Below are 8,318 nucleotides of genomic sequence, written 5' to 3' on the forward strand. Positions count from 1 at the left end.
GTACCTGCTGCAGTTGCTTTCAGCTGGAGGAAATTTATGCTGTTTGTGTCTCAGAAAATCTGCAAAACATGCTGGTGACCAGTGCCTCTGGGGAGCTTGAAGACTGCAGAGATGTTCTCTACGGGCTCTTGGGACAATGGGGAAAATTATGTTTCACTGCGGTCTATTGGAGATTTTGGAAACTTGAACTCTGATAGAGGGTTTGAAGGAGACAATCAATTACTGTGTGATATTAGACACTATGGTGATATAATGGATTGACAGTTGTCTGACCAGGAAAGAATTGTAGCTGCTTCATCAACAGGATGTGTATCAGTTTTCCTTCATCATCTGAATAACCAGACTCTTTCAGTCAACCAGCTGTGAACTACAGCTCATTACCACACAGGCCCAGAAAGTCCTTCGTGTAGCAGTGCACCATGTACAGCTGTTGTGTGGAACAACCCAGAAATCATTAACGTTGGAGACAATGGTTGAATAAATCTCTTCAAAGCTTATCACAAGGAAACCGTAAGAACTGTAGGCAATGCGGATAGTAGTATACTCTATGCTGTAATCTTTCTTAGAACTCTTGAGAGATTCTTACTGTAAATTCGATTGGACAGTTAAAAATATGGGATTTCACACAACAAGGAAATGAGCCTTCTCAGATATTGTCACTGACCGGTGACTGAGTGCCATTCCATTGCATTGATAGAAATCTCACCAAACAGCACGTTGTAGCTCCTGGTGGCCAGGATGGAATGTTGAGTATTTGGAATGTTAGACAAGGTACTATGCCTGTATCTTCGCTGAAGAATTACGAAGCTAAAATGTAGGAAGTTCACTTTCACCCATTAAACCCAGATCCTCCATTTATTGTTCTGAAGATGAATTCCTCTGACATTGGGATGTTTCCACAGATGTACCATCACTCTTTCACCAAGGAGGAAGAGCTAGTACTTTTTTGTCTCATAGCATTAGTAAGCAAGCTAATGTTCACCAGTCTCTCAAAGTTCTTGGCTCAGCACTGATCCTACAAAAGACCAAATTGAAATCACAAGCTTACTTCTCAACCCTGTCTGTGAACCGTTTGGATGCGTTTTTGTCATCTTTATCCTTGTCTTGTTTGTGGAACTGATGCAGAAGCAGTTTATAGTACTGGGCAACTTTTTTCATAAACTACTGTAATTATAAGATTTTAGATAAATGTATAATTGGCCTTTTGAATTCCACCTTTTGTGCAAAATTTTATTATCAGAAAATGTGACATTTGTAGGGGAAACATCAGTAAGCTACCGTCAGTGTCAATGCCCAGCTTTGGCTTTTGTTAGCTGGATATTCCCACAACAGTTGCAGAATCTGATAGATGACCGATGGTAAAACATGTGAACATGCGGAAGAACATCAGAGGGATTCTGGTGCCAATGAATAATACATTGCCTTCAGAAAATTATTGACAGCTCATGGAACTATTTCTTCATTTTTGATGTTGTGGGACTTAACCCAACATCAGTGGTAGTTAGGGGAACAACCAAGAGGTTTCTATAATTTTTATCAGTATGTATACTCCTTCCTAGTGGCAATTGCCAGTGTTAATGATTATTCTTTTTATTGAAAATATTTTCTATAGTCCTTCTACACTTTATTTCCTTAATAATTTTAATAAACTTTTAAAGGAAGAATTGAGTAGAGCAAAAGTGAAACATTAATAGTTGCATTCAAAATTTTTTAAAGATAAAAATGTTTTGACAAGTTATTTTGTAAGAATAGGTTTTTGAGCAGAACTGTGTCAACTGCTTAGACTCAACTTTATTTTTCTTGAGTTTCACAACGTAGTTGAAAATTGCCCAACTGGACATTGTGCAACAAAGTAGAATTTGATATTGATAAGTGGACTGACTTCCAAACTAAAATTTGATAACAAATGTGATAATTATATGAGGATGTGGTAAGAGTAAAGAATTTTGCCATCTTTATCCTTATCTGCAATGTTAGTAATGACTTAACATAGTGTTTTAAGACAATTTTATGACATTGTCTTTCCAAAGTTCATTAGATTTTAAATGTATTATAGACCTAAAACCTTAATGATAAATCACAACTGTTACATAATTGAAGTGTTCATTTACTTTATAATTACAATAGTCAGAATTATGGTGAAGTTTTGCTTTTCTGTCCAAATAAATATTTTCAGTTTTAAAAATGCCACCTTACCTCAGGGATTGCTGGGTTTTTTTTTTTGTGCTGGGAGTAATTTTTAAAAGACTTTTTGTTACTATGAAAGTAATTCATTGCAGGAAAAGAAAATATAGTCAAAAGAAAAATTTAAATACAATTTCAAACAGACAATATTATTTTCATATTCCTTCCTGTCAATATATATAATTTTTTATAAAAAATGAAAACATCTGTGTTATTTTTTGGGGATTCACATTTCCTAGCAGTAAATACATTTTTTAACATATAGATTATTTTTTACTATGTTTTACACATTGAAAAAGCTCTAATCTTTTTTTTTCTTACACTTTATTTTAAGTTTTGGGGTACATTTTCAGGATGTGCAAGTTTGTGACATGAGTAAACGTGTGCCATGGTGGTTTGCTGCACAGATCAACCCATCACCCTGTAATTAAGCCCAGCATCCATTAGCTATTATTCCGGGTGCTCTCCCTCCCCCTTCACCCTCCGATGGCCCCAGTGTGTGTTGTTCCCCCAATGTGTTCATGTGTTCTCATCATTCGGCTCCCACTTATAAGTGAGAAAATACAGTGTTTGGTTTTCTGTTCTTGTGTTAGTTTGCTGAGGATAACAGTTTCCAGTTCCATTCATGTCCCTGCAAAAGACATGATCTTGTTCCTTTTCATGGGTGCATAGTATTCCATGGTGTATATGTACCATATTTTCTTTATCTAGTCTATCACTGATGGGCATTTGGGTTGATTCCATGTTTTTGCTATAGTGAACAGTGTTGCAATGAACATATGTGCACATATATCTTTAAGACAGAATTATTTATATTCCTTTGGGTGTGTACCTGGTAATGGGATTGCTGGGTCAAATGGTATTTCTGCCTCTAGGTCTTTGAGAAATTACCACACTGTCTTTCACAGTGGTTGAACTAATTTACACTCCCACCAACAGTGTAAAAGTGTTCCTATTTCTCTGCAACCTCACCAGAATCTGTTGTTTCTCGACTTTTGAATAATCACCATTCTGACCTGCCTGAGACAGTATCTCATTGTAGTTTTGATTTGCATTTCTCTAATGATCAGTGATATTGAGCTTTTTTTTCACATGTTGGTGGCCCACATGAATGTCTTCTTTAGAGAAGTGTCTGTTCATGTCCTTTGCCCACTTTTTAATGTGGTTGTTTTTTTCTTATACATTTGGTAAACACATTTTTTTTTTACTATCATTTTGAACTGCTACTTAATATTCTAAGGTATACGTATGTGTATCATAATTTATTTCAGTTGGTTGCCTATTATTACTTCATGTTTCTAGCTTCTCACCATTATGATCAATGCTATAATGTCAATTTAATCTGTATTTCTTTTAAAACTGGCTTATCTGGGAGGCTGAGGCAGGAGAATCGCTTGAACCTGGGATGCAGAGGTTGCAGTGAGCTGAGATTGCGCCACTGCACTCCAGCCTAGGTGACAGAGCAAGACTCTGCCTCAAAAAGAAATAAACAAATAAACACACACATAAAACTTGCTTATCTTTAGCTGTTTTCATTTTTTGAGGTAGTTTGGCATTTTCTTATTAATTTACAATATCTTTTTATATATGAAGATTTTTTTCCTTTGGTTACATGACAAGTGTTTTTCAGTTTATTTTTGGATTTACTTATGGTGCTTTTCATAGAAGTTTGCATTTTGTGGTAAAAACAATAAATTTCTTTCATTGCAATTCCTGTCCCTGGCATCATGCTGTCCCTATCCTAGGTTTATATAAATGTTAAACAGCAATTCCTTCTATTTTGTGGGTTTTTTTTAAATATATAATGATTACTTTGGAATTTAAGTATTTAGTACATCTGAAGTTTTTTTTCTTTAAAAAGAAAGAAAAGTTGGAAGCCAGCAGAGGTTGGTTCCTGAGGTTAAAGGAAAGAAGCCATCTTCATAACATAAAAGTATAAGTTGAAGCAGCAAGTGCTAATGTAGAAGTTGCAACAAGTTATCCAGAACATCTAGCTAAGATAATTGATGAAGTTGACTCCACTAAACAACAGATTTTCAACGTATATAAAACAGCCTTACATTGGAAGAAGATACCATCTAGAACTTTCAGAGCCAGGAAGGAGAAGTCAATGCATGGCTTCAAAGCTTCAAAGGACAGGCTGTCTCTTTAGTTAGGGGCTCATGTAACTGGTGACTTCAAGTTGAAGTCAATGCTCATTTACCATTCTGAAAATCCTAGGGCCTTTTAGAATTATGCTATATCTACTCTGCCTATCCTTTATAAATGGAACAATAAAGCTTGGATGACAGTCTGTCTGTTTACTGCATGTTTTACTGAAAATTTTTTTTTCTTTTAGATGGAGTTTCACTTTTGTTGCCCAGGCTGGAATTCAATGGTATGATCTTGGCTCACTGCAACCTCCACCTCCTAGGTTCAAGTGATTTTCCTGCCTCAGCTTCCCAAGTGCCTAGGATTACAGGATGTGCCACCATAACCAGCTAATTTTTGTATTTTTAATAGAGACAGGGTTTCACCATGTTGATCAGGCTGGTCTTGAACTTCTGACCTCAGGTGATCCTCCCACCTTGGCTTCCCAAAGTGTTGGAATTACAGGCACTTTGGGTGTGAGCCAACATGCCTGGCAGTTTACTGAATATTGTTGGCCCACTGTTGAAACCCACTACTCAAAAAAGAAGTTTATTTCAAAATATTGTGGCTCATTGACAATGCACCTGGTCACCCAAGATCTCTGAGAGAGATGTGCAAGGAGAATAATATTTTCATGCCTGTTAACACAACATTCATTCTGCAACCCCTGGATCAAGGAGTAATTTTGACTTTCAAGTCTTATTTAAGAAACACATTTTGTTAGCCTATAGCTACCATAGATCAGTGATTCCTCTGATGAATCTGGACAATGTAAATTGAAAATCTTCTGGAAAGAGCTCACCATTCTAGATGCCATTAAGAATATTTGTTGTTTACAGGAGGAGGTCAAAATAGCAACATTAACAGGAGTTTGGAAAAAGTTGATGCCAACTCTCAAGGATGACTTTTAGGAGTTGAAGACTTCAGTGGAGAATATAATTGCAGATGTGGTGGAAGCAGCAAGAGAAGTAGAATTAGTGGATTCTAAAGATTCCACTTCAGTGGATGAATTGCTGCAATCTCATGGTAAAACTTGAATGAAAGAAGGGCTGTTGTTTATAGATGAACAAAGAAAGTGGTTGCTTGACATGGAATACACTTCTGGTGGAGATGCTGTAAACTGTTGAAATGATAACAATGGACTTAGAATTTTTCATAAATTTAGTTGATGAAGCAGCAGCAGGACTTGAGCGAGTTGACTCCAATTTTGAAAGAGCTTCTATTGCAGGGAAATGTATCAAACAGCATAACATGCAACAGAGCAATCTTTTGTGAAAGGAGGAGTCAATTAATGCAGCAAACTTCATTGTTGTCATATTTTAAGAAATTGCCACCGCCTCCCCAAACTTTAGCAACCACCACCCTGATCAGTCAGCAGTGATCAACATGGAGGCAAGACCCTTCCCCAGCAAAAAAGATTATGACTTCCTGAGGGCTCAGATGATTGTTAGCACTTTTAAGCAATATTTTAAAATTAAAGTATGTACATGTTTAATATATAATGTTACTGCTCATTAATAGACCAAAGTAGAATGTAAACATAGCTTTTATATATACTGGGGAATCTGTCTGCCATAATATTCATGTGATTTGCTTTATTTGTGATATTTGCTCTGTTGCTGTAGTCTGGAATCAAACTTGTAATATCTTCTAGCATACATATGTATACATACACACATATGTTGAGAGAGAGGTTGAAACACAGAGGGAGAGATTTTTTTTTTTTTTTTTTTTTTCTTTTAGACAGAGTCTTTCTCTGTCACCAGGCTGGAGTGCAGTGGTGATCTTGGCTCACTGCAACCTCCACCTCCCGTGTTCAAGCAATTCTCCTGCCTCAGCCTCCTGAGTAGCTGGGACTACAGGCACGTGCCACCACACCCAGTTAATTTTTTATTTTTATTTTTAGTAGAAACGAGGTTTCACCCTGTTGGCCAGGATGGTCTTGATCTCTCGACCTTGTGATCCGCCTGCCTCTGCCTGCCAAAGTGTTAGGATGACAGGCGTGAGCCACTGCTCCCGGCCGAGGGAGACATTGTTTTATGAAATGATTCATATGATTGTGTGCGCTGGTAAGTCTGTAATCTGTAGGGCAGGCTGACAGGTTGAAAATTCTGTCAGGAGTTGATGTTGCAGTCTTGAATAGGAATGTAGTCTAGAAACAAAATTTCTTCATTTTCCCAGAACCCTTTTCTCTTAAGGACTTCTGTTGATTGGAGAAAGCCCACCTGCTTTATGAAGGGTAAATCTGCTTTCCTCAAAGTCTACTGATTTAAATATCAATCATATCTAAAAAATATCTTTACAACAGCATCCAGATTGATGTTTGACCAAACAACAGAGTATCATGATCTAGAAAAATGTCCTATAAAATTAACCATCAGAGCTGTCTTTTTTTTGTGTGATAGTAGCACTCAAAGAGCAAACGTTTGCTAGTTTGATAAAGTCCAATTTATTATTATTTTTTGTCATTTGTGGTTTGGGTCAAATAAATCATTGCCTAATTCAAGGTCATGAGGATCCTCTCAAATAAATTTTCTTCTAAGAGTTTTATAATTTTAACTATCATATTTAGGTCTATAATTCATTTTGACTTAATTTTTATATATGGTAAAAATTCTGAGTCCAAATTCAATTTTTGGATTCCTTTTGGTTATTCAGTTATCCCAGCACCATTTGTTGAAAAGATTGTTCTTTCCCCGTTACTGTTTCTTGACACTTTTGATGAAAATCAATTGAGTTTATATGTGAGAGTTTATTTCGGGAATGTCTATTTCATTTTATTTATTTATATTTCTAGTCTTACTCCAGGAACACACTGTCTTGATTACTTTAGCTTTACGATTATATTTGAAATTGGGAAGTATGAGTTCTCCAATTTTGTTCTTTTGTTTTCAGATTATATTGTCTATTCTGGATCTCTTCCATTTTCATATACATTTTTGAATCATATCTAATTTTTGCAGAGGAGTTGTCTGGGATTTTAATAGATATTATGCTGAGTATACAGATACACTTGGGGAATACCTCCTTTTTAACAATATTAAGTCTTCTCATCTATGAACGTGAGATGTCTTGATATTTATTTATTCTTCTTCAATTTATTTCAACAGTATTTTCTAGTTTTCAGTATACATTTCTTGCACACTTCTGTTAGATTTAGTTCCCAGGATTTTATTCTTTTTAATGCTATTATAAGTGTAATTGTTTTCTTAATTTTATTTTCATATTTATTGCAAGTGTACACAATTACAATTGATTTTGCACACTGATCTTATATCATGTAATCTTCAACTTTATTTCTGCTAGTTTTAAAATTCCTTATGATTTTCTATATACAGAATCATATTACCCCAAAGTAGAGGTAGTTTTACTTCTTTTTTTCCAATTTGTATACATTTTATTTTTTCTGGTCTAATTGCCTCGGCTGGAACCTCCAATACAATGTTGAGTAGAAGAGGCAAAAACTGGCATCCTTGTCTTGTTCCTGATCTTGAGGAGAAAAAGTTTAGTGTCTTACCATGAAATATAATGTTAGATGAAGTTTTTCATAGATGCTCTTTATCAGATTGAGGAAGTTCCCTTCTATTCCTAGTTTATTGAATATTTCTTTTTCATCATGAAAGAGTATTAGAGTTTTGTCAAATGCATTTTCTGCATCTATTGAGATGATCATATGATTTCGTCTTTTGTTCTATTAATATTGGATATTACATTAATTGATTTTTTGGGTATCAAAACAACCTTGCATTCCTGGAATAAATCTTATTTGTTCCTGGTCTGTAACTTCTTTTAATGTTTCTATTATTGGGTTTGCTAGTATTTTATAGAGAATTTTTATGTCTTTATTTATAGGTTTATTGTCTTTGTCTAGTTTTGGTATTAAGGTAAAATTGGCCTCATAGAATGAGATGGAAAATGCTCCTTTCTTTTACATTACTAGAAGATTTGTAAAGGATTTGTGTTAATTTTTCCTTAAATATTTGGTAGAATTCACCAGTGAGGCC

General features: G+C 35.3%; 1 pseudogene; it reads left to right on the plus strand.

The window, feature by feature from the left end:
- The first annotated feature begins 487 nt into the window (after positions 1-487).
- LOC105486309 (nucleoporin Nup43 pseudogene) lies at positions 488-1,514 on the plus strand (annotated as a pseudogene).
- Positions 1,515-8,318: the final 6,804 nt, after the last annotated feature.

The sequence above is a fragment of the Macaca nemestrina genome, chromosome 3 (genome assembly GCF_043159975.1).
Source record: "Macaca nemestrina isolate mMacNem1 chromosome 3, mMacNem.hap1, whole genome shotgun sequence".
In the NCBI taxonomy this organism is placed as follows: domain Eukaryota; kingdom Metazoa; phylum Chordata; class Mammalia; order Primates; family Cercopithecidae; genus Macaca; species Macaca nemestrina.